The 26,903-nt window shown below is 40.9% G+C and overlaps 1 protein-coding gene across 13 annotated transcripts in view; it reads right to left on the bottom strand.

The window, feature by feature from the left end:
• The window catches only part of SCMH1 (Scm polycomb group protein homolog 1), a 221,839-nt gene extending 196,888 nt beyond the window's left edge, over nt 1-24,951 (bottom strand). For 11 of the 13 annotated variants that reach the window (XM_063699807.1, XM_063699794.1, XM_055392672.2 and 8 more), the window contains exons 1-2: nt 24,779-24,885; nt 2,097-2,214 (exon numbers count right to left, since the gene is read on the bottom strand). The gene's annotated coding sequence lies outside the window, so the exon portion shown is untranslated. Of the gene's footprint in view, nt 1-2,096; nt 2,215-24,778 lie in introns of all 13 variants that reach the window. The other 2 variants (XM_055392768.2, XM_063699803.1) reach the window with 2 other exon arrangements.
• Nucleotides 24,952-26,903: the final 1,952 nt, after the last annotated feature.

Here is a 26,903-nt window from a genome sequence, read left to right as displayed (position 1 = left end):
ACAGAGATGGAATGATATGCACGACGACTGGTTCTGAGGGCAAAGCCACAGATGGAGAGGTCTGGGCCAATGAGACATTCTCAGGCTAAAGTGGTAGGGCCACCCCAGCAGTCCAGAGGACAGAGAATCAAGCCAGAGAGAATTATTCTCAGGCTCTGAAATCTAATGCAGTTTTCTCTGCTGGGTTGTGAACTTGGTTTAGACCAGTGACTCCCTTATTCTTTCCATTTTCTCCCTTTCATAATGGCAATGTCTTTCCTATGCCTATCTTACCATTGTATCTTGGAAGCAAATAGCTACTTGTTTTCTAGGCTTCATAGCAGATGGGAATAAATTTTGTTTCAGGAAGGACTATCTAGAAGCTCACTCATATCTGATTTAGATTATATAAAAAATGAAATTAGGAACTTTTTGAGTTGATTATATTTAGATGGGATTTTGGACTTAGAGTTGATGCTGGAAGGAGTTGAAGCTTTTGGAGATGTTGGGATGGGGTGGATATATTTTGCACATGAGAAGAACATAAATTTTAGGGGGCCAGAATTGTGAACTGTGTTAAATTGTGTCCCTAAAATTGTGTGCCCCTGGTACCTGTGAATTGCCCTTACTTGGAAATAGGGTCTTTGCAGATATAAACAAGTTAAGATGAGGTCATTAGGGTAGGCCATGATCCAATGTGACTGGTGTCCTTAAGAGTTAAAGACCATATGAAAACAGAGATACACAGGGAGAACACAATATGACATCAAAGCCAGAGACTGGAGTAATACAACTGCAAGCCCAGGAACACCAAGGACTGAGCTAGGAAAAGGCAAGAAAAGATTCTACCCAGAGTCTCTGAGGGAGCATGGCCTAGTTAATACCTTAATATTAGACTTCTAGCCTCCAGACTGAGAGAACAAATTTCTGTTGTTCTAAGCCAACCAATTTGTGGTACTTTGTTACAGCAACCTTAGGAAACTAAAACACCTCTTAATACCAGCTAATATCTATTTAAGACTTAGTACATACCAGGCATGGTATTAAGTGCTTTACACTGGTGACCACATTTAAACCTCATCACAACCCCATGAGGAAAAGAAATAACTTTCTATTAAACCACTCTTAACCACTACACTAAACTTTCTCTTATGTACCATGTGTTATATAATTTGTCTGGTCTTTGTCCCAGGTTCCTGGCACAGAGCTTCTAAAACCCCTGGAATTTTCCAAGTGATATAAATATCTTTGTTATTCATAAGCCCCTGGGATCACACCTTAGTTTCTGATAGTCAGATGGTTCAATATGTGGGCTAGTGACCAGAAGAACAAACCATATGATTAGAGGGCTGGGGCTTTGAACCAGCCCAACCTCTGGGGCAGGGAGGGGGCCTGAACACTGAGTTATCAATTATGCCTATATAATGAAACCCTAATAAAAACTCTTGACACTGAAGCTCAATGCTGCTTCCTAATTTGTGAACACACTGACATGCTAGAAGGGTGATGTGCCCCAATTCCATGGAAGGAGGGCACAGAAGTTCTGCAATTGAGATTCTCCCAGGCCTCACCCTAAGTGTCTCTTCATCTGGCTGTCCCTGATTTATCTTTTATTAAAAGCCTGTAATAATAAGAACAGCACTTTCCTAAGTTCTGTGAGTTGTTCCAGTGAATTGTCAAACCTGAAAGGGATCATGGGAACCCCTCAGATTTGTAGCCAGCTGGTCAGAAGTGTGGGTGGCCTGGGGATCTGACCTCAGACTGGCATCTGAAATGGGGCAAGTCTTGTTGGGGGCCATGCTCTCATAAACTTGTGGAGTCTGACTCTAACACTGGGTGGTTGGTGTCAGAACTGAATTGAAATACGTCAGATGTCATCAGAATAGTTGGGGTTAAAACAGAATACCATAATTGAAGTCCTATGGTAGCTCAGTATACTCAATAGTAACCAGTGTTTACTATCAAATAGAAAAACGTTGCCGGGCACGGTGGCTCATGCCTGTAATCCCAGCACTTTGGGAGGCCGAGGTGGGCGGATCACTTGAGGTCAGGAGTTTGAGATCAGCCTGGCCAACACGGCGAAACCCTGTCTCTACTAAAAATACAAAAAAACTTACCTGGGTATGGTGGCAGGTGCCTGTAATCCCAGCTACTCGGGAGACTGAGGCAGGAGAATCTCTTGAACCTGGGAGGCAGAGGTTGCAGTGAGCTGAGACTGTGCCATTGCATTCCAGCCTGGGCAACAGAGCAAGACTCCGTCTCACACACACACACACACAAAAGTACTATACAAGATACAAGTCACTTGGTCTTTCAGATCTTTGACTTTCATATAACCACTCTTTCATACATTATATATTAATCAACATAAACTTCTTCTCATCTGTAGAATTGGGCTTTTCATTATTTCTCTTAAAAATAATAATTTTGAGCTGATGAATGGTGACAAGTCTATTAGAAAAGAGGTAAGGTACTTGCCAGGTATTTGGGGATTGGGACTTATTTGCTCACGCAAGGCAAGGACACAATCCCCAGTCGGAGGACCCATGGCCTGCTTTAATCACTCCTCACTGACCCATTATAGCAAGCACCAGCTGCATTGTGGGCAGGCAGCAGTTGAAGGAATTTTACCAGAGTTTACGTACATGTGTTTAGAGGAAGTACATCCAATTCCTTGACTCATGAAATAATAGTTAATTTTCCCAAAAAATGTTATGTGAACTAAGCCCTATAAATGACTGAAATACATTTTACAGCCAACATATTTAGTGCAAAACCAATTCAAACAGAAAGTGATTTTCATGATGGTGATTTTTTAATGTCTCATCTCTAACTAGACTCTAAGCTCCTTGAAAGCAGGAACTATGCTTATAGCTATCTCTATCTCAAAAACCAACTCACCTGGATAGGAAACGAGGGGCAGATTCAGAACACACAATTTGTTTAGCTTTGTTAACACAGGTTTCGGTGACTTCTACATGCTAGGCCAATGCTAGAAATATAGAAATGAAAGACGTGGTCCTTGTTTTTGACAAAAGCGCATAATCTAAAGGAGTCTGAAAATAAAGTTCATATCTTTTTAATGGAATATATCTTGTGCTATGTTTTTGAAATCTGAACAAGGTAAACTGGTGTATAAGAGGAGAAGAAAACCATGAAGCATACTCAGTCCTTTTCCAATGCCATCTTGACACAGGTTGGAACCAGGACTAATACCATCAACTTTTGGTGTAATGGAAAGCAGAAATCTTAGAGAGAACACAGATTACATTCTTTATCCTGGATTAATTACTTAATCTCTTTAGTCTCATCTTTTTTAATTGTCAAATGAGGATGAATAAAGTCATTTATTGGCATAGATTGAAAAGATTAAACAAATAGCATGCCTGGCCAAAAGAACAATACTAAATAAATGGTAACCATTATCACTATTATTACCACCATCATCATCAATACCGTATTTCAAATTTCAAGAGTGCATGCAGTCACAAAATGACGAATGTTATATAATTCCTCTTATATGAGGTTCCTAGTGTAGTCAAATTCAGAGATACAAAGTAAGAGTAGTGGTTGCAGGGGTTGGAGGAAGTGGAAAATGAGGAGTTATTGTTTAGTGGGTACAGTTTTAATTGGGGAAGATGAAAGCATCCTGGAAGTGGATGGTGGTGATGGTTGCATAACAATGTGAATGTACTTAATGCCACAGAACTGTACATTTAAAAATGGTTAAAATAGGCCCAGCACTTTGGGTGGCTGAGGTAAGAAGATCACTTTGGCCCAGGAGTTCAAGACTAGCCTAGGCGACATAGCAAGATGCCATTTCTACAAAAACAAAAAAAAAAGAGGATGAAATAATAAATTTTGTTATATATATATTTTATAACACACAGACACAAAATTCAATAGGGCATGGCTAAACACTCATAGCAAAAAAAAAAGGGCTAGGGCCCAGGCGTGGTGGCTCATGCCTATAATCCCAGCACTTTGGGAAGCCAAGCTGGGCGGACCACTTGAGGCCAGGAGTTCAAGACCAGCCTGGCCAACATGGCGAAACCCTATCTCTACTAAAAATACAAAAAAAAATTAGCCAGGTGTGGTGGCAGGCACCTGTAGTCCCAGCTCTTCGGGAGGCTGAGGCAGGAGAATTGCTTAAACCCGGGAGGCAGAGGTTGCTGTGAGCCAACATTGCACCACTGAACTCCAGCCTGGGTGACAGAGCAAGACTCCGTCTCAAAAAAAAAAGCTAGGGAACAAAAGGACTGGAGATTGACATCATTAAGCAATTAAGCAATCAGTGATAAGTCTTGAGAGAGCAGAACCATCTACAGATGATATGAACAGATAAATAATCTTAAACTGGCAGCATTAAGTCAAAGAGATATACCTATATCTGGTTTTAGGAAACATTATTTGCATAATTCTAACATACTTTATGTGGAATACAGAGAAGGAGTAAGACAAGGAGAAAGTGAGGGAAGGGAAGGAAGGGAAAGAAGAAAAGGAAACAAGGGAAGGGAAGAAGAAGAAAGAGAAAGCATGAAGGAATTAAACAAAGAAAGGAAAGGAGAAAAAGAAATACTGCAAATATGAAACAACTGCTTTAAGTGACTTGGTGCTTTGCCATAAAAATAGACAATAAAAGTGATAAAGGATGTTGGTGAAAATAGGCAAAGAAATACTCTTTTGCAAAAGTTAAACAAAATCAAACACTGGATTTCCTCAAAATTTTTAGATTTTATAGTTATATACTTACAGCTATATAAGCACCTTTACCTTCATATAGGAAAAAAACCCTTGAAACAATTACTATACTAACTCTTTATAACATGAGGCTTCCTAGGAATGCACCTTCTATAATACAGCAAAAGAGACTGTACCGAGACATATCACAGTGCTAAGGGGAAGATGGCATTATGCCAAGGAACTCTACAGAAGTACTGCTTAGAAAATCCATACACCTGGCACCCTAAAGCCTGTTTTCACTTGGGTATTACGGTCCACCAACAACTAGGTTGGTGGGTTTGGAGGCAGATTTTCATTTCTGGAAAGGGGTAATTCAAACACTCAAGAAGAGTCCTAGGCAGGTAATCTAAACAGAAAGTGAGAATGGAAACTGACATTGCATAATGGGACTGTATGATGCAGTCATTTTTCAAAGGATACTTCTGTTGAGATGAACAATCCCTGATTTCTGATGATATGGTAATAGGGAAAACTGGAGAAGATCCTAGCCCACATGAAATCATCTCTTTCATGAAGTGTATACATTTATATTATTGTAATATTTTGTATTATAACTTATTTGTCTGATTCCTCTACTAGATTATGAGCCTTGTGGGGTGAGGTTGCTTCATGTTTATTTCTTTATCCCCTAATCTGAATTTTCTGAGAATTAGTCCTAAATCCCTGTCGGATAAAACTGTGGGAGGTTTTGAAATGGGCAAAAGAGATTACTGCATATTCTATCAATGGAATCTGGAGCCTTCCAGGATTACCTGATTGTACAGAGATGTGTTACTTGGTCTCTCTTTAATTAGGCTATTTCACAGCTTTGTCAAGAAAGATGTCAACTTGTTGAAAACTCATAGTAATGCAAATAATTCCTGTCCACTGAAATGCAAACTGTGCCCAGGTAATGCAATTGATAACTGTCCTATGGGTATTGATGAGTTTTGTCACCATTTGTGAATTAAGTTCAGCATTCCCTGACAATAAATATGTGGTACTTTGGGTCCTCTCTGAGCCATCTTTGTACTATCTTTCTGTTTCCCACATGGATTAATGAGTTAAAATTTTGTTCATTCTATATTTGTGTGAGAGTCGTAATTTTATCTTTTTTTTTAAGGAAAATTATCCCTCAATCATCCCTAACAAGTTTTAAATTTCATTTAGGGCAGGGACTGTATCTTTCAATGTATCGTAAAAATAAAACTAGATTTGGAAAAGGCCTAGGTTTAATCCTTGCTCAATAAGTACTGATTGTATATGATGCCAGCTAATTTCCAGCGCCATCTTTAATTCTCCGTGGTTCATATATCATATATTAGATGGGATTAATTCCTGCCTTGCCAACTTTCAAAGACCTGTTGTGAGAATCAGATAATAACCTGCAAACATTTGGGTAATCTATAAAGCTCCCTGCTCTGTCATTTGCAAGGCTATTAACGTGGTTTTCCTACAACACCCAAGGGATAGTCTTTGTTTTCTGCTCAAAACCCTTCACTAACTCCTCTTGCCCACAGAATGACATTTAAACTCCTCAGGATGGTACAAAAATCATCCTTGGATGATCCAGCCCTTGCCTACCCTCTAGCCTCACCTTTAGTCAGTTCTTCTTAACCTTAATACACAGCAGTAATAAACGATTTATACAGTTCCAAGCACTGCATATGCTGACTCCTTCCATCTGGATCGCCCCCTCTTTCACCTCCTCAGTCTACCTAAAAAACGTCTACTCATCCTTTAAAACCTAATTTGCATAGAATAGAAGCTTTCCTCATACTCTCAGACAAAATCATTATCTCTTCCATGAAGTGTATACATTTATATTATTGTGCTATACTGTATTATAATTTATTTGTGTCTGATTCCTCTACTAGATTATGAGCCTTGAAGGGTAATGCTGCTTCATGTTTATTTCTTTATCCCCTATATCTAACACATGGTGAGTGCTAAATACTGAATATTGAAATGAAATGTAAGGGATTAGTGATTATTTTATCTCCATTTTTCCCTATAGCAACTAGCATAGAGTTAAGCATACACTAGTGTTTAGTAAATAATCTCCAATTACTATCATTTCTTATAATTATTACTATTAAACCCTAATTCAGGGTGGAGGCTAGAAAAGGGTGTGATGCTAAGGCAAAGGTAAATTGACTGATAATCAAACACTCAGGTCAATCTACTAGACACTTTTTTATAAATAACTTAATTCTCACAACAAACCCAATGATACAGGTATTAATATTCTCATTTTATAGGTGAATAAACTGAGGTACAAATAATTTAACTGGTGTGAAGTCATAGAGCTGATAGTAAATAGCACAAGTTCTGTTGTAGGGTTTACCCGCATTTGTTGTTTCTGGGGTTTACCTGCACTTTCATACCCTCCACTTCATTTGGCCCTCACAATTCTGCAGGGTACATAGGACAAATGTCAGTTGTTCCTTTATTACAAATGAAGAAAAAAAGATTTAGAGAGTTTATATAACTTATAAAGGTCACACAGCTAGTAATCACTGGATTTAGGATTAGAATATCTTGGTCACATGACCCTAAATCTTATACTTTTTCCAGAGGGCAAACAGCTTCTCTTGGCAATAAGAGATTACTTAAAGGTCACTCATAAAACTGAAAGAGCAGACAAATTCAATTAAAATAAAACAAAACAAGGGTGCTATTTAAAGGATCAGATTCCAAACTTTTCAATCAAAACAATTTCGTTAATAATTAATATAATTTCAAAATAACTTTTAACTTTCTCTGTGCACCTCCCAACACACACACAGCTTTAACGCAAGTTCACACGAGAACCTGGGTAGGACGTTCATTACTTGCATTTTCTAAGACACATATTTCAACTCTTAGTATATATGTCATACTCAATATCCAGGGATAGGTCCCCAAAGTGGGGAGAAGTGAGCAAGGAGGCAGTCATATAGTTTGCCTGAAACCAAATAAAAAGCTTCTATTTTTATATCTGAGATATGTACAAATATTGATGACTTTCCCAATTTATCCAATCAACATTTATTGAGTATGTGTCAGTCCCTGGGCTAGGGAATATAAAGATAGACAGGACTAGAACCATGTTACATGAGAAAGACAAGCAAATCCATTAACGATTAACAGAATGTAGTATGTAGTTACCATAGGTATGTTAATAGTGACCAATTCCATCCAAAGGAATTGAAGAGGCTTCACATAGGAGGTGACTTTTCAATCAGAACTTGGAGAATGCATCGTATCCCAGAGAGGAAAGTTTAGTTAATTCTAAGCAAAGGAAAGTGGAAAAGTAATAAGTAGTGAAAGGGCTTGTATGATGGCCTATGGAAAATGACAGGTGGTTCAAGAATAGGATCTATGGCAAGAAGCAGTGCCTGAACTAGCAAACTGGGCTGCAATCAGATGATGAATAATTTTAAATGCCATTCTAAAACGCCAGGCAGACTAGTGGTTTTTAAGCCTTTTTTGGTCAAAGAACCATCTTCAAACAAATTGTTGGGTAAAACATAACAATAATAAAGACACATCTTATCTGGTGAAAGGGGAGCAAGGAGGCAGAGTCCACCCTGCCTCACCTTGAACCTCCTGGTATCCCTGCACAGAAACCTTAAGTGGTGCTACTATTCAATGTGTGGTCTTCATAAGCAAAATGTTTGTTACCTGTTTGCAAAAAGTACAGAATTTACAGTAAATACTTGGAAATTTCCTACAGCAATTTAACAGAATAATTTTATGTCATTAAATCTTGTAAGATTTTAAGGTTTATACTTCATCTTTACAAAAATTTCATCTTTCTAGTAATTCATTTTTATTACACTTACAAAATTATTAGTCTGAGACAAACAGAAAATAAAACTACCCTTTCACCACATATCATTTAAGGGATGATAAATGCCCTAGAATTTCCGCAAATGATGAGATTTGTAACTTAGAAAAATAACTCTAGTGGCATTTTAGAGGGAAAAGACCAACTAGCAAATATAAAGCATAAGCAATATGAAAAAAATAGAAAATTTCAGATGACATAAGGATTACTTTTGTAAATGTTTAGCATCCGGCAAACAATGAATAAAGACTTTTAAGTTCACAGAAAAAGGCGAAAGTAGTCAAGAAAGGCTTAGATATGGAAGTAGATTTTTAGAAAGACATTAAGCCATCAAGGTCCAGACCCAAATTCATTTAGTCAACAAATATTAACATTATTTATTATATATGTTATATTATTTACTGAAATACCTAAATACTAGGTGCTCAGGATACAATATTGAACAGAAGACATGGTCCCTGCTATTCTGACATATATTAATCAACCAAAAAATACAAATACGGCTTCATTTAAAAAACTATTATAAGTACTACAAAGCAAAGTCACAAGGTACTATGAAATGTGCAACATGGAGATTATTTTGAATAGATTCTGGGAGATCAAGGAAGGATTCCCTAAGGAAGTTATGTCTCCGTTGAAATCTAAACAATGAATAGACAAGGAAGGGGAGAGAGCATTTCAGGCAGAGGGAACAATCATAAGAAAAAACCCTGAGGTGGGATGGGCCATGACAAGCCCACAGAACAGAAAGGGTGGTGCATAGAAAGCAGATAGTTCTGCATCCCCATCCCCCACCAACACTCTCACCACGGATCATGTTAGCTCTGCTGATTTAAAATCCTTCAGTGGCTTTCCATTGCACTGATATACAAATGACATTTTCCCTTGTGGTCTACATGACATGGAGCCTACCTTCTGAGCCTCATATGGTGCCATAATCCCCTAGCTAAGTTCCAGTCACATTGGCTCCCTTTTTGAGTCTTGAATATATGAGGGTCTTTCCTGTCTCTGAGACTTGGCACACGCTGTTTGCTCTGCCTGGGAGTGTCTTCCTCTGACTTTTGGTTTATTCTTTCTCGGCTAAAAAATCACCTCCTCGTAGAGCACTAAACAATTGCCCTTCCATAGTCACTCTGTTTAAATTTAATGTAAAAATTATATTATTGAGCCTTTAATTTTAAAATAAAGGAAATTCTGACACATGCTATAACACAGATGAACCTTGAAGACATGCTGAGTGATATAAGCCAGTGACAAGAGGGAAAACATTGTATGATTCTACTCAAATGAAGTGCATGGAGTATTACAGTCAAATTCATAGAGACATAAAGTAAAATGGTGGTTGCCAGGAGCTGGAGGGAGGGAGGAATGTATGCCATGGGTGCAACTAGCTGGGGCCTATGTCACAAGTGGTAAAGAAATTTACCAAGACAGTTATAGGTAAAGAAAGGCAGATTTGGCTGGGCGCAGTGGCTCACGTCTGTAATCCTAGCACTTTGGGAAGCCGAGGCGGGCAGATCATGAGGTCAGGTCGAGACCAGTCTGGCCAACATAGTGAAACCCCGTCTCTACTAAAAATACAAAAAATTAGCCGGGCATGGTGGTGTGCACCTGTAATCCCAGCTACTCGGGAGGCCGAGGCAGGAGAATCATGTGAACCCTGGAGGTGGAGGTTGCAGTAAGCTGGTGAGCTGAGATTGCACCATTGCACTCCTGCCTGGTCGACAGTGCAAGACTCTGTCTCAAAAACAACACACAAAAAAAATAAAAGGCGGCAGATTTATTAGAGAAAGTATGAAAATATGTTGCAAAGGTGCAATAGGCAGCACAGCAGAGAAAGGGCTGTCTACAAAGAGGCAAGGACTGGAGGGAAGTTTTACAGGGTCATGCTGGAGGGGGCTATGAGGACAAGGTAGTTGTGCCAGTGGTTGTTTGTAATTAGCCATCTCTCAGAACAATTGTTCATTGTTCTCCCTTACCTGTGGCTCCTTCCTCGTTGCTGCTTACTTATTGGGACTCCACAATGGGATGTATAATTATTGTTTAATGGATAGAGTTTCAGTTTAACAAAATGAAACAAGTTCTGGAGATGGATGGTGATGATGGTTGCGCAGCAATGTGACTACTTAGTACTGTTAAAAATAGTTGAAATGGCAAATTTTATGTTACATATATTTTACCACAATTAAAGAAAACATTCTATAAGCTACATTAAGACCAGCAGGAAGCATATAAACAATGTAAGGAACCAAGCACAATGGCTCACGCCTGTAATCCCAGCAGTTTGGGAGGCTGAGGTGGGAGCATCACTTAAGCCTAGGAGTTCAAGACCAGCCCTGGCAACATGGTGAGACCCCATTTCTACAAAATAAAAAAAAAAATTAGCTGGGTGTGGTGGTGCGCACCTGTGGTTCCAGATACTTAGGAGGCTGCAGTGAGCCGTGATCACATCACTGCACTCAACCTGGGTGACAAAGCAAGATCCTGACTTGGGGAAAAAAAAAAGAAAGGAATGTAGAGAGAATAGTATAATTATCAGACTTAAAATTTTAAATATTTAACCCTGAAAGCAACGTGGACGATGATTAAAGGGGACCCAGAGCAGTTGTAGGCAAACTGTTCAGATGCAACTGCAGTAATTCAGAAGAGAGATGACAGAAGCTTGGACCAGGTTGGTGGCAGTTAAGATTCATTCATTCGGAGGCCAAGGTGGGTGGATCACCTGAGGTCAGGAGTTCGAAACCAGCCTGACCAACACGGTGAAACCGTATCTCTACTAAAAATACAAAAACTAGCCAGGCATGATGGCACATGCCTGTAATCCCAGCTACTTGGGAGGCTGAGGCAGGAGAATCGCTTAAACCCAGGGGGTGGAAGTTGCAGTGAGCCAAGATTGTGCCATTGCACTCCAGACTAGGCAACAAGAGCAAAACTCCAACCCCCTACCAAAAAAAAAAAGATTCATTAATTCATTTAACTTTTTAATGAATGCATTATATGCCATGCACTGTGACAGGAGTCACAAATAAGAATAAGATTGGCAATGCGGCACTATTCACAATAGCAAAGACTTGGAACCAACCCAAATGTCCATCAATGATAGACTAGATTAAGAAAATGTGGCACATATACACCATGGAATACTATGTAGCCATGAAAAAGGATGAGTTCATGCCCTTTGTAGGGACATGGATGAAGCTGGAAACCATCATTCTGAGCAAACTATCACAAGGACAGAAAACCAAACACTGCATGTTCTCACTCACAGGTGGGAAGTGAACAATGAGAACACTTGGACACAGGGAGGGGAACAGCACACACCAGGGCCTGTCGGAGGGTAGAAGGCTGGGGGAGGGATAGCATTAAGAGAAATACCTAATGTAAATGACAAGTTAATAGCTGCAGCAAACCAACATGGCACATGTATACATATGTAACAAACCTGCACATTGTGCACATGTACCCTAGAAATTAAAGTATAATTTTAAAAAAAAAAGAATAAGATTGGCAAGACCCCTGCCCTCATGTCCTCATGGAACTTAACAAGTAAGCAAATAAATAATTACATGTTGTGATTAAGTGCTATAACAGAATAAACAGAGTGACTGTGGAAGGGCAGTCAGTATGGCCTCTATGAGGAGGTAATGTTTAAGAATGAATCAAGAGTCAGGGCAAGACTCTCCCAGGCAGATGAAACAGTATGTGCCAAGTCTGAGAGACAGGAAAGAGCTTCACATCTTCAAGAAATGAAACGGGAGCCAATGTAACTAGAACTTATCTAGGGGATGGTGGCACTATGTGAGGCTAAGAAGGTAGTCTCCATATCATGTAGACCACAAGGGAAAATATCATTTGTATATCCAATGCAATGGAAAGCCACTGAAGGATTTTAGGCAGAGATATGATCTGATCTGTGGTGACCGCATTGGTGGAGGATAGGGTACAAAAGTAGACATACGAAAGCCACATAGGGGGTTGATATAATGGTCCAAAAGAAGAACTATGGTGGCTTAGACTAGAATGAAGGAAGTGGTGAGGGAGGGGTAGAAAGATTCATTAGATACTTAGGATGTAGTCCTAAGGGGTATCAGCAATGAACTAAAAATGGAGAAAAGATAATTTAACAAATGATTCCCAGCCAGGCACCATCCCAGCACTTCAGGAGGCTGAGGCGGGAGGATCACCGGAGCCCAGGAGTTCAAGACTAGCTTGGGCAAGATGGCAAGACTTTATCCCTATAAAATAAAAATTTAAAAATTAGCTGGGTTCCATAGCACACGCCTGTAGTCTTACCTACTCAGAAGGCTGAGGGAAGAGGATCCCCTGAGCCCAGGAATTCAAGGCAGCAGTGAGCTATGATCGCATCACTGAACTCCAGCCTGAGCAACAAAGCAAGACCCTATGTCTTAAAAAAAAAAAAAAAAAATTAAAGAAATGATTCTTAGATTTTAGGCCTGAACAAATAGATGAATTAGGGGGCTGTTCACTGAAACTGGCAACAATGAGTAAGTATCAGACTTACTTAGAGAGCTTTTAGGAAATATTAATTCCTATGTTCTATCCCCTTAGAGATCCCAATTCAATATAATTTTTTTGGCACATGGTACTTTTAAGTTTAAAAATTTCTCCAGGTGATTCTGATATTCAACAAGGTTTGGGACTTGCTGCTACAAATGAAGTTAACCAGAGTAGATTATTATTGCTTGCAAATTAAAGAACCCCATATGATTAGAAATTGGTTTGTGGGAGTGGCACAAATGATAGTCCCTAAAACATAGAATTGACTGGATCAAAGTTGAGAACAGAACAGTAGAATTCTATATACCTACTATATATTCTATATACCTACTATATACCTATGTAGGTATATACCTACTATATACCTATGTAGGTATATACCTACTATATATATAGTAGGTATATATATATATACTATATATATAGTAGGTATATATATACTATATATAGTAGGTATATATATACTATATATATAGTAGGTATATATATACTATATATAGTAGGTATATATACACTATATATAGTAGGTATATATATACTATATATATAGTAGGTGTATATATATACTATATATATAGTAGGTATATATATACTATATATAGTAGGTATATATATATACACTATATATAGTAGGTATATATATATACTATATATATAGTGTATATATATACTATATATATAGTGTATATATATAGTGTACACTATATATAGTGTATATATACACTATATATATATATACACTATATATATATAGGTATATACCTATATACCTACTATATACCTACTATATATATAATAGAATTCTATATGTTGAGAGGTTGGCCATCTTTATAATATGCTATGAGACAGCTGATCAAACTGTGGTCTATTTTGTACTGGGATTCACTATTACTAGGACTTGGCATGTTTTTGACACTATATACATAAGAAACTGAGGTAGAAAAAGTTCATATGACATCCACCTAGTATACATTGTGGCACATGCATCTATCAACGAACTGCAGTTTGTCAGTCGTTATCAAATGAGTCAACTAAATTAGGCACATCATTTTATGAAGAAATATGTTTTAATTAAATCTCAAAGAAATAACATCTAAAATTATTCTAATTTTATTATAACTTTTTAAAAATAAACTTTTTCTATTAGAACAGTTTTACATTTACAGAAAAACTGCAGATAGCTCCCATATACCCTGTACTATTTCCCCTACTACTAACATTTTACATTAGTATGGCATATTTGTTACAATTCATGAACCAATATTGATACCTTATTAACTAAAGTCCACACTTTATTCAGACTTCCTTAATTTTTACCTGAGATTACTTTTCTATGACAGGACCCCATCCAGTATACCATGCTACATTATATTTAGTCATTATGTCTTCTTAGCCTCTTCTTGGCTGACACTTTCTCAGACGTTCCTTGTTTGATGACTTTAACAGTTTTGTGGAGTATTAGAAATTTTACAGGCCAGGTGTGGTGGCTCACACCTGTAATCCCAGCACTTTGGGAGGCAGAGGCGGGCAGATCACGAGGTCAGGAGTTCGAGAACAGCCCGGCCAACATAGTGAAACTCGGTCTCTATTAAAAATACAAAAAATTAGCCGGGTGTGGTGGTAGGCACCTGTAATCCTAGCTACTCAGGAGGCTGAGGCAGGAGAATCGCTTGAACCCAGGGAGGTGGAGGTTACAGCAAGTCAAGATCACACACACTGCACACCAGCCGGGGTGACAGTGCGAGACTGTCTCAAAAAAAAAAAAAAAAAAGAAATTTTATAAAATGTACCTCAGTTGGGATTATCTGATGTTTTCTCATGATTAGACTCAGGTTATGGCTTTTGGGGAGGAAGAGAACTTAGGTAAAGTTATTATATCTGTCACCTAAATAGTAAAACCCACTGAGGGAAGAAACCCTATCTTATTCTCACCTTTTTATCCTTAGTATGTAGCTGGTAAAGGTTGAAAAACTGCAAACCAAAGGTTGAAGGGGTACAGAAATGTTACAATTTATTAAAATATGAGCACTGATCCTAACAAGGAATCTAGTCATATATCTGCTCAAATTAAAAAATAAATATGACTTTGATTTGCTAAACCATTTCATTCTTCTAACCAGGGATCTTTTGTTTGCCTACATTGTTTGGTGAGATAGAAGATATATTCAGACTAAAAATATATGTGTCAATTCCTGCAAGTAAACCTTGCCTCCTGTACTGATAAAGTCTCAGAATTACATAACACTGCTGTGGGGCACATATATGGTGAAATGGAAAGAGGACTGGGGTTGAAGTCAGGCTGGTCTGGGCTTGAAACCAAGTCCTATTACTTATAAACTGCATAATCTTGGCCAGCTATCTCTGAGTCTCAGTTTCTTTATGTATAAAATAGAGGTGATACTACCTATATGCAGGTGGGTAAAAATAACGTGTTTATACGTTTCAACATATCTGACAGATACTCAAAAAAGGTTATTCCCTTTTTTAGTACAGTACATTATATAGAGTAGGTCTGCTTTAAATACATTTTGGAATAAGGCAACATATGTATAAACAAACAAACACAGAAGATGCTGACTGTTACTTTCACAAATTGGATAAATGAATTCTGAAACAATTTCACATGCCTTTTGTTTTTTCAAGCACCTAATACATGTCTGCTATGTGGCAGCCCCTCAAATGTTTGATGATTCTTCCATCAGATACCCAGGACCAAGAGTCAAGAGAACCAGATTCCAGTTTTTGACCCTTGACAAACAAGTCCCTTCTTTAGGCCTCAGTTTCTTTACTGAATAAATGACCTAATAGTTACAGAACTTGAGAGTTAGAAGAGATCTTAGAAATCATTCACGGCAACTCCTTGCCTAAATCACAGAGCCAGTGAGTGGCAAACTGGGACTTGAATCAGGACTCTTAATCACCAACCCATATAACTCTTTCCACATACCATGCAGCTTATAAGGTCTCTTTCACCTTCTTGTCTATGAAATATTTGGGATTGAACTACTACTGTTCTTTAGAATATCATCCCATTCTGAAAAATCCACTAAACTAGCAAGCTAAGTTTTATCTTTATCAAAATCAGAAAGTACAGAAGAATAAACAAAATTGTCACTATCAATCATAGTTACCTAAGAGTAACTATGACTATAGATAGCAGAAGATCAAAAGTCTTTCGATCATGTTAATATATCAAGTACTTAAATATGGAGATGATCTATTTTTAATAGTCCCTGATTATATCTTCTTCATAATCAAATGAAATTATAATCACTGGCCCACAGAACTGATGGACTGAATCACTAGTATTCTGAGATATCCATATCTCTATCATCCCGGTATTCCTTACTGTAACTTACAGCAAAATGATTTTTTAAAAAATATCCAATGATCTTCTCTTTTTAGGATTCTCATTTCATGTCTTTAGGGCCTTTCACACTGCTGACTATTCCTTTCTTTTTGAAACTTACCGTTGTTCTCTTGGCATCCAAAACATCACTTTCTCCTGATTATGCTTATGGTATAGTGATTCAGAATATAACTTACTGGACAAGAGCACAGACTGTAGATTCAGACTGCCAGAGTCCAAATCCAGGCTCTACCACTTGCTATCCCTGTGATCTTTCACAGGTTACTTAACTTTGTGCTTGTTTAGTAAGTACTATAAAGGTATGTGTTGTTATTGTTCCTTAGTCTCTTCCTCTACTGTGTTTCTTTAACCTCCACATATTCCACCTGGCAGATTCCACCCACTGAAAGGGGTCTTTACCTCTTCCTATCTGGAAGGGCTTCTTTCATCTCCTCACCCTCTATCTGGTGAATTCCTTCTCAATCTTTAAGATTCAGTTTAGGGCCAGGCATGATGGCTCACGCCTGTAATTTCAGCACTTTGGAAGGCCGAGGTGGGAGGATTACTTCAGCCTAGGAGTTTGAGAACAGCCTGACAACATAGCAAGACCCCTATTTTTTTTCTTTCTGCTCTTTAAAATAATTCCACATACAATCATTCCCAATTTTGACAAGTTTTAAAAAATTATCTGGGCATGAGCACACACCTGTAATCCTAGCTACTTGGAAGGTTGAGGCAGGAGGATTACTTTAGCCATGATCACAATACTGCACTCCAGCCTGGGCAACGGAGCAACTCTGCCTCTTTTTTTTTTTTTTTTCGAGACGCAGTCTGGCTCTGTCACCCAGGCTGGAGTGCAGTGGCACAATCTCGGCTCACTGCAAGCTCCACCTCCCAGGTTCAAGCCATTCTCCTGCCTCAGACTCCGGAGTTGCTGGGACTACAGGCACCCGCCACCACGCCTGGCTAATTTTTTGTATTTTTAGTAGAGACGGGGTTTCACCGTGTTAACCAGGATGGTCTCGATCTCCTGACCTCATGATCAGCACACCTCAGCCTCCCAAAACGCTGGGATTACAGGCGTGAGCCACCGCGCCCAGCAAAACTCTGTCTCTTAAAAAAACTTAAACAATAAAAAAGATTCAGTTCAAAAGTCATTCTCTCTCTCTGGAACCTTTCCAAATGTCACTTCCCTCCTTCTGCCTTGGCCATCAGTTGTTCCTGCCCTAGTGTTCCCATAGTACTTTGAACATGTTTCCACCACGCCAAGCTTATTTTTGTATTTTTTGCAGATACAGGGTTTCACCAAGTTGCCCAGGCTGGTCTCAAACTCCCGGGCTCAAGAGATTTGACCACCTTGGCTTCCCAAAGTGCTGGAATTACAGGTGTGAGTTACCATGCCCAATGCATTTTGAATATATTTCAACCAGAACATTAGTTACATTAGATTGAATAGGCCACTTGAATCTGCCTATATTAAATCATTTTAGACCTACAAAAACAGAAATTTTATGATTCACTCTAATATTAGTGGTGAGTAAAAAATTATATGATTCACCCTAATATTAGTATTTCTTTATACTTCTGCTGTCCCCTCCCTCCCTGTATTATGCTCATAACAAGAGTGGAATGCTATTTATTCTTTAAAAATATACATATATTTGGGAGGCCGAGGCAGATCACATAGTCAGGAGTTTGAAACCAGCCTGACCAACATGGTGAAACCCCGTCTCTACTAAAAATACAAAATTTAGCCAGGCGTGGTGGCGCATGTCTGTAATCCCAGCTACTCAGAAGGCTGAGGCAGGAGAATCGCTTGAACCCAGGAGGTGGAGGTTGCAGTGAGCTGAGATCGCGCCACTGCACTCCAGCCTGGGAGTCAGAACGAGACTCTGTCTAAAAAAAAAAAAAAAAAAAAAAAAAGAAAAGTTCAGATATATAAAAGGCATAAAGAATAATTAATAGATACCTATATATCCACAACTCAGTTGAAAAATATTTACTTATTCAATTTAAGCTCTCTGTGTGCCCTTCTTCGCATTATTCTTGGTCTTTTCTCCCCAGCTTACCCTTTGGAGATACCTACTATCCTTAATTTGGTATTTATAATTACCATGTATTTCTTTATTACATAAGTATGCCTCCCTAAATAATACGTGCATGTCAAGCTTTATATAAATGTGTTCTGCAATTCACCTTTTTCATTCAACCTGTTATTTGTGAGATTTGCTCATGTTACTATATAGATCTAGATCACTCATTTCACTATTGTATGGAATTCTATTAAGTAAATATACCACAATATTTTCATTCTTTTATTGACAGGCATTTAGACTAGTTCAAATTTTTTGCTGTAGCAATGTTGCATGAATATTTTTGAACATCCCTTTATGCATACATTGGAAAGTTTCCAAAGGGTATATACCTAGGAGTGGAATTGCTAGATTGTAGTTTATGTGTATTTTCATCTTAACAGATATTGTACAAGAATATATTATATCAGAAACCAAGGGTGTGTATAGCCAAAGAGCACAGGGGTTTTAAGAAGATGAAGAAGTAATGGTCCAGATATAGTGGAGAATAAAAAAATACAGTTATCTTCACCTCTCTTCTTTGGGATGGGAGGGGTGCAGGAGAATGTGCTGCATCCATTTAAAAGAGCTACAGAGGAAGCAGTATGTTCTCCATGACTCAGGAGATAGCCTGGCTTCCACTTAAGGCCAGGACACACAAAAAGACATCCAATAAAATGGTTAACAATGTAGGAAACAGGAGTTTGAGAGAGCAAGTGGAAGGAGCAAAAAAGCAGGGCTGGAAGAGAGTAAAAAGAAGCCAGGTCAGAATAAGAATAACAGTACGGAAGACAGACCGTTTGATTCTGGGACAAAGATAACAGGTGATAAGTCTTGCTGGGTTTATCTGGCTATAAGGTTATCAAAAGGTTTCAGGGCCCCCCTCTGCCCTTTGGATACCAAATTCCAGGGATGATCGGGTCCCTACATAAAATCATATTTGCATATGATCTACACACATCCTCCTAAATATTTTAACATCTCTAGATTATTTATAAAACCTAACACAATACAAGTGCTATGTAAATAGTTGTTATACTATTGTTTAGGGAATAATGACAAGAAAAAAGTCTGTACATGTTCAGTACAGATGCAACCATCCTTTTTCCATATTTTCAATCCATAATTAGTTGAATACACAGACGCAGAACCCATGGATACAGAAGGCCAAATGTAATTAGTTCTAGCAGTTTACTGGTGGCTAGAGAGTTAACACTAAGGTCTTGGAATGCTGTGGTTAAATTCCCTCATTCACAGAGGGGGAGAGAAAGACCCAACATTTGAGTGCCTGATATGTGACCAACATTATGTAAAGTACTTTGCACTTTATCTTAGTTAAACCTTACAGCTACATCTTCCTTCATTTTATAAATGACAAAGTAAAAGTGATCTGCCAGGGGTTGTGCGGTTAATTTTTAGTGACATTGAGGAACTCAGGTTTCCTTTAAAATCCTAATCAGTGTGGCGGAATAAAAAAGACAGAATTTGAAATTAGAGCTTCTTTGGTCACTTTCTACCAGTGAGATCTTGTATGTTTCTTAACCTCACTAAGCCTATCAATCAAATAAGATTACTGCAAAGATTAACCTACAACTACAAAACAAATCTTAGATTTTTTTAACCTAAAATTGGCCTACACAGGAACTTATTTTCAAGTGTGGAATTTCTTATTTGGTTTATTGCAAACAAAAATTTGAAGTTTCTGAATTGGTGCCTATACATTTTACAGATAGTAAACTGAGGTAGAGAAAGAAGACATCCAATGTGTGGCTCCCTAATGTATCCAGAATCAACTCCAGACTGCATCACAGTTTCGGATCTTTAATACCAAGGCCCCAGCCCATCTCTCTAGCCATATTTCCTACTATTAACTTTTACAAATACAATACTCAAACCTGTGGTAGCTATTTTTAACAAAGATACCATACCCTATGCTTTCCCTATTTTATATATCTACCTAAATTATTTACTCTATTGAAATTTGTTCATGGCCCAAGTAAAATTCATTTTGAAATGAAGCCCAACCTTGTTTCCAAATGCTTAGAAATGACAGCTCCCTCCTCTGAACTGCTTTATCACTTTGCTACTACCTCCCTTAGAGTACTCACTATGTTCTATTTTATAATTTAGGTAAGCATGTAAAAGGTTCATTTCAGCTAGCAGAGCATAAGACCCTTAAATGAAGGAAGAAAGGAACTAATATTTACTTTGTATCTATGAATCACCAATCGCTTGTGATTTTATGTGGTATGTGTGTATATATTTTTTCATGTAATATTTGTGATATCCTATGAAGTATAAATTTTTTACAGATAAGGACACTGAAGCTCACAGAGGCTAAATAATTTGTTTACAGTCATAAAGCTAGTAAGTGACAGAGTCTAGATCTGAATTTTGGTGTTTCTAACTCCAAAGCCTAGGCTCTTTCCACTATACTCTGTCTAGAAAACCATGGGTATATCCTCACTGCTTTATCTGATTGTTCCCTACCCACCCACTAATGATCATCAGAGGAAAAAACCTCCACTGTCCTTTGTCATTAAGTATTAGCAGAAAGGATTCAATATGAGGTATGTGCCCTTCCACTTTCCAAGACTAAGAACAGACTCTTCAGAGCAAACAGAATGATTAATATGAGTCCTGAATAAAGATAAAGAGATCAGAACTCTGCTTCCAGGAAGGAAAAGTAAAAAAACTATTACCTTCTCACTCTTGTGTTTAAAAACCCCTCCTCCTTCAAGGTTTGCACCATCTGGCTATATAACTCTCTACCCCACCTCCTCATCTGTCATCTACCACCCTCCTGATTAATCTCCTATCTTCACTGCACCTGGGTCACATCTTTCTCTCTTCCCCACATCCCATCATCCTCAATCACTTCACTCTCCACACAGATGACTCATTCAATACACTAGCCTCCAAATTCCTTGTCATACTCAGCTTTACTGACCTTCGCCTCTGCTGTATTTTAGCTACCCATACACAGAGACCACGCTGTCACCTAGAACAGTCCCAATATCAGACAACTTAACTCCGATATTCCACTTTCTGACCACGCCTCTTTTTTTTCTCAGCTTACTTCCACTATATTTGCTCACTGATCTAACTCAAGAAATTGAAAATCTTCAAGTCCAGAATTGAACTCATCATCAATTGTTTCCTGTCTCAGTTAAAATTACCAACATATCCTTAGTCATCCAAGGCAAAAACCTGAGCATCACACGGGACTCCTCACCCTCTCACCTGCACATACAATCAATCATTAAAGCCTTATACATTTTCTCAGATTCATTTCTTTCTCTTCATCCCTATGACCACATTTTAAAAATGTTACTTCAACCATGTCTGATAGACAACCTTCCAGTGATTAAATAAAAATTAAAAAAAAAACACCTACTGAATTGATTTTAGGATACTTATGCATACAAGGTCCACCACGACATGGCCTCTGACTGTATTTCCAGCCTTACAACTTATCACTTATTGTTATATTCCTAGCAGTCCCAAACTGTTTGTGGTTCTCTACGCAAGCCATTCCTTTTCTCACATTGATGACTTTGCTCAAGCTGTTTTCCCTGTATGAAGGACGCTTTCTGCTCATGTTTGCCTCGCTTACTCCTACCTACCATTTAAGATTTGGGTCAGATATCATCTCTTCCCAAAGCCTTCCTTTAACTCCTAGGCTAGTCTAAGTGCCCTCACCTTTGGGCAACCTTTACTCTCACCTTGTATATCTCAGCTATGCGTAGTTCTCATCATTTATTCTGAGATAATCTATTTAAGCATCTAATTTACCAGCTCCACAAGATTGGAAATCTTTGTAAACCCAGCTGAGCACAGTACATAGCATAGTGCTTGACCCGTAGTAGGTACATAAGTGTACAGTGAAGGTTAGAACATACCAAGTTTAAATTTTCTTTTCTTTTTTAAAAGATGGGGTCTCATTCTGTCACTTGCTATGGCGTGATCATGGCTCACTGAAGCCTCAAACTCCTTGACTCAAATGGTCCTCCTGCCTCAGCCTCCTGAGTAGCTGAGACTACAGACATACACCATCATGCCCAGCTATATTTTTATTTTTATTTTTTGTAGAGACAGGGTCTTGCTACATAGCCCAGGCTGGTCCAGAACTCCTGGCCTCAAAGAGTTGCCTGCCTCAGCTTCCCAAAGTGCTGGGATTATAGGCATGAGCCCCTGCCTCCTGCCCTAAGTTTAAATTTTCAGTGGGATATTCACATCAATTCTTTCTCATAGTTAAGTATCCTCTACCTTTCACTCCAAGTCCTCTGCAAGGAAGGAATCAGGGCCTTTCCTCTGGATCTGTATAGTTCCATTGAGAATGGTGCTATGCAAATGTTTACCCAACTTACATAAAAGGGAACAACATTTGCACAAACATACCAAAAATCAAAACTTGACATATGTGCCACAAAGTTCAAAACTATTGACCAATTTAAAAAATGAAGGCTTAAGAACAAAAATAAAGAACCAATTCTGACTGCTGGTATGTGCTTGTCTAAGTTGTAAAAACAGTGAAACTTTGCTTAGTACTTAAACAGGATCCCAGATGTAAGAGCTTGGCCTTTTATCTACAAGGCCATCTCATCTCTACTGGGCTTAAAACATTACTAACCTGCAGAGTTGCTTAGGCAAGAGTTTAGGAGGTTGGTAAGTAAGCAACAAAAAGTGTTCTTTTTCATAGTAATTTTGGGCCTTCTGCTGGCAGTTAGAACTAGAGCAAAGAGTTCAGTGTAATAAAGCATTTCCCTCTGCAACCAAATATTAAAATTGCAGTTTGGCACTAAACTAGGTCTCAATCCTTTTCAGAGTTAAAAAAAAAAAAAGAGCTATTCTATTTGCATGGCACATTACACTTCAACAAAACATTTTGATGTACATTAGTTAGCAACATTTGATAAAGTGTTTATAGACATTTTTTAAAAGGAATTTCCACAAAATAAGATGTCTTTTAGTTTGTTTGAACAAACACTACTAAATGTTTTCTATTTTTTTTTTAAGTTCAAAATACAGTACAGAAATGAGGAAGGGAATCTAGAGTACTTTTGATTTAAGCAGGTCAATCCTTGGGGCTGTTTCTTAGAGAAACTTACTAGGTTTTGTCTCCAGGATCACTTTTAAGAAACTCTCCTTTAAGGGGATGGGGGAAACTAAAGCTCATCCAGAGGACAGTTTAGAGAACCACAGCAGATAAGAGACAACTGAAGAAAGTGGAAGTTAAGACTCAGGGGACATGATTACTATCTTCAGATATCTTAACAGCTTCCCATAAGGGAAAAGAACTAGGAAGGATGGGAGCCAGCTGTTTCTTTCAACTTATAACCAAATGTGTCCAGGAACAGAATGGGTTTCCTTTAAAGAGATTCGCTTCGGATCACTGGAAGAGGTTCCAAACGGGCTCGTCAAATTATCCGGGGGATTTGGGGATTTTCAAAGTCACTTTGGCATGGGATGGGAGAAAGCGCCCCTAGATGACTTTTAAATTCCCTTCCAGTCAGGAGGTATTCCGGGGTTCACCCATCGGCTGGAAACCACTTTCGATGCTCTCGGGCTGGCACACAGCTGTGCCCACGTGTCTGGCCCCCAGGGCCGCTGTGGCTCACTTCGGTGCGGGGCCGCTCTCCCTGCCCGTTTCCGGCGGGGCACTGGGGCAGGCGGCACACGTGAGTTGGCCGGCCGGGGCCCAGCCCCCAGGACGCTGCTGACAGCTCCGGGCCCTAGGCGCCCCAGCTCTCGGTGGGGGCCACGCCGCCCCATCGACCTCTGTCTCTGCCTTCCCCGAACCGGGACCCGGCCGGCCAGAATCACAGGCACCTCTGGCGCCGGAGGGGACCGACTGACCCGCGCAGACGGGGTCGCGCCGCCGCCCGGCCCTCGGCCCCCAGCCAGCCTGCCCCGGCCCACCCGGCCCCGCCGGCCAGGACACGGCGACCCACACGGACCGCCCCCACGCCGACCCTCCAAAGGGCCCCCGGCCTTGGGTTTCCCGTGCCGGGGCCCCCGGGCAGTCCTGGCGGCGTCAGGGCCGCGACCGGACCGTGGGCCCCGCCCGCCCGACCGCAGATGCAGAGCCGGCCTCCGGGCTCGGGGCCGGGCTGACACGGCCGAGAAAGGGCCCACCCCGCGCGGACCACAGACTGGCAGGCCGGCCAGACAGACGGACAGGCTGACCCCGGCCCGGGGGGGCAGGCGCAGCGGCTGCGCAGGTCCCGCCACCGCCCTCTGGCCCCAGGCGGCCCCTCAGGGCGCGAGCTCTTAGGCGGGCGGAGGCGGCCGCGAGGCGCTTACCTGAGGGCGCGGCGGGGGCGCGGGGCGGCTCACTCCCTTCCCGCCGCCATGTTTCCGCTGCGCAGGGAGGGAGCGGAGACGCGGGAAGGGGGCGGGCGGGCGGCTCGGGAGAGCGGCGGGCGGGCGGCGGGGGGCTCCACCGAGCTGGCGGCGGCGGCTGAGGCGGGGGGCGGGGCGGGGGCTCCCCCGGCCCCTCCCCCGCGCCTCCCGCCGCGAGGTGGCGCGCGCCTTGGCCGTTGGGCTCGCGCGGGGGGCGGGGCGGCGCGCTGGAGGAGGGAGGGCGCGCGGGGACCCGGCCCGGCCCTACCCCGCCGGCCTGCCGACCCGGGTCCGGGGGCCCAGTTGGCGCCTGGACCAGCTCTCCGGTCCGCGTCCTGTAGATGGGTAAACTGAGGCCTGAGAGGGCGCGAGGGCGGGGACGCGGCCGAGGACTCGGGTTCGAATCTCGAGGACGCCAGTAGCCCTCTCTGAGGCCGCGTGGGGCTGGTGGAGGAGCCACCGGTCGGGCCCCCAAGACCGGCTGACGTGGGCCTCGCCTCGGGCGACTCCCGCCGGGCTAGTGGCTGGCCGTGTGGTGACCTTGGGCGAGTTACTGCGCACAGCCACCCTCTTCTCCAACACGATAGCACTGCACCCGGAGGGTAGGTGAGAGATGAGTTAGTGCTTGGATGCCCTAGTGAGTGTCAGCGTCCGCGGTCCTCCCTGCGGTGATCCCTTCAACAAGTACGCACTGAGCCCGTGATGGGCCAGGTACAATGCACAGGCTCATTCTTCCAGGCCCACCAGCCATGTTGGCTACACAATTCTATTTTTGTTTTGTTAGAGATGGAGCCTCACTTTGTCCCCAAGGTCGGAGTGCAGTGGCGCCATCATAGCTCACTGTAACCTCAAATTACTGGGCTCAAGTGATCCTCCTGCCTCAGCCTCCCAAAGCGCTGGGACTACAGGCGTGAGCCACTGCGCCTGGCACACAATTGGTTTAACCACCACATCATTTTAGCAGCTTAGGAAACTGACGTCTTGACTTCTGTTTTGGCTGCTTGAAAATACAGTGCAATATAAATCCCGAGACCTCTGCTGAGCTGGATGTGGAGTGGGTGTGGGCATCATTTAGAACATGGCAATCCTCAGGTCACACAGGAATGTCTTGTTAATGATCCTTCTGTGAACAATGCTCCTTGGAGGGAAGTCCACTTAAGCAAGGCTGGAGCAGCAGATGGGGCAGCTGAGCCTGGATTACTTGCCTTGCCTCTAGAATAGGTCTTAGAGCATTGGACTGAAGGGGGGCCGCCTCCTTGTATCCTGGTATTGGTGTCAGTATCCGTCTGCCCATTCTTGAGAAATGGAAATGGTCAGAATCTATCCAGGTTCTGATCTGCATCTCTGTTGTCTAATTTAAACTTTCATTCCATGGCGTTTTGGGGAGTACCTGTCTCATGAAGAGCCCTGAGGTTACAAGGATAATTAGAGCCTAAATCTAAGGAGCCCATAGTTGGGGAAACTATTATGTCAATAGCTAATGAGAGCACAGTGTTATAAGTGCTCATATTAGTTTTCTATTCCTGCATAACAAATTGGCACAAATTTTGCAGCTTAAAGCAACACCCATTGATTTACTCACAGTTGTGTAGGTCGGAAAACTGGCATGGTGTGGCTGGGTTTTCTGCTCGTGGTGTCATAGGCTGAAATCAAGATGTCTAGCACCTCCACGAGGGAAAGGTCTGCCCCAGGCTCCTTCGGGCTGTTGGCAGAATTCATGTCCCTGTAGGACTAGGATCCCACAGCTACACTGTTTTGCCAGCTCTCTGTTGGGGACCACTCTCAGGTCCTTGCCACGTGATCCCTTTTATCTCATCAACGGAGAACCTTTCTCATGTCACTCCCTCTCATTCTTTAAATATCTCTGATTTCCCTTCTTCAACCAGTCAGAGAACACTATGAGCTTTTAAAAGACTTGTAATTAGGTCAGACCCACCTAGATAATCTTCCTACTTTAAGATCACCTGTGCCACATCACATACCCTAATCACAGGAGTAAAATTCATCATAGCCACTGTCCCAGGGACTATGCAGAAGGTGTACATGAAGGTTAATCTAGGAAGCTACCTTAGAATTCTGCCTACTA

The sequence above is a fragment of the Gorilla gorilla genome, chromosome 1, assembly GCF_029281585.2.
Source record: "Gorilla gorilla gorilla isolate KB3781 chromosome 1, NHGRI_mGorGor1-v2.1_pri, whole genome shotgun sequence".
Taxonomy (NCBI): domain Eukaryota; kingdom Metazoa; phylum Chordata; class Mammalia; order Primates; family Hominidae; genus Gorilla; species Gorilla gorilla.
Note: the sequence above shows the minus strand (reverse complement) of the source record. Positions and strands in the feature narration are given on the sequence as shown.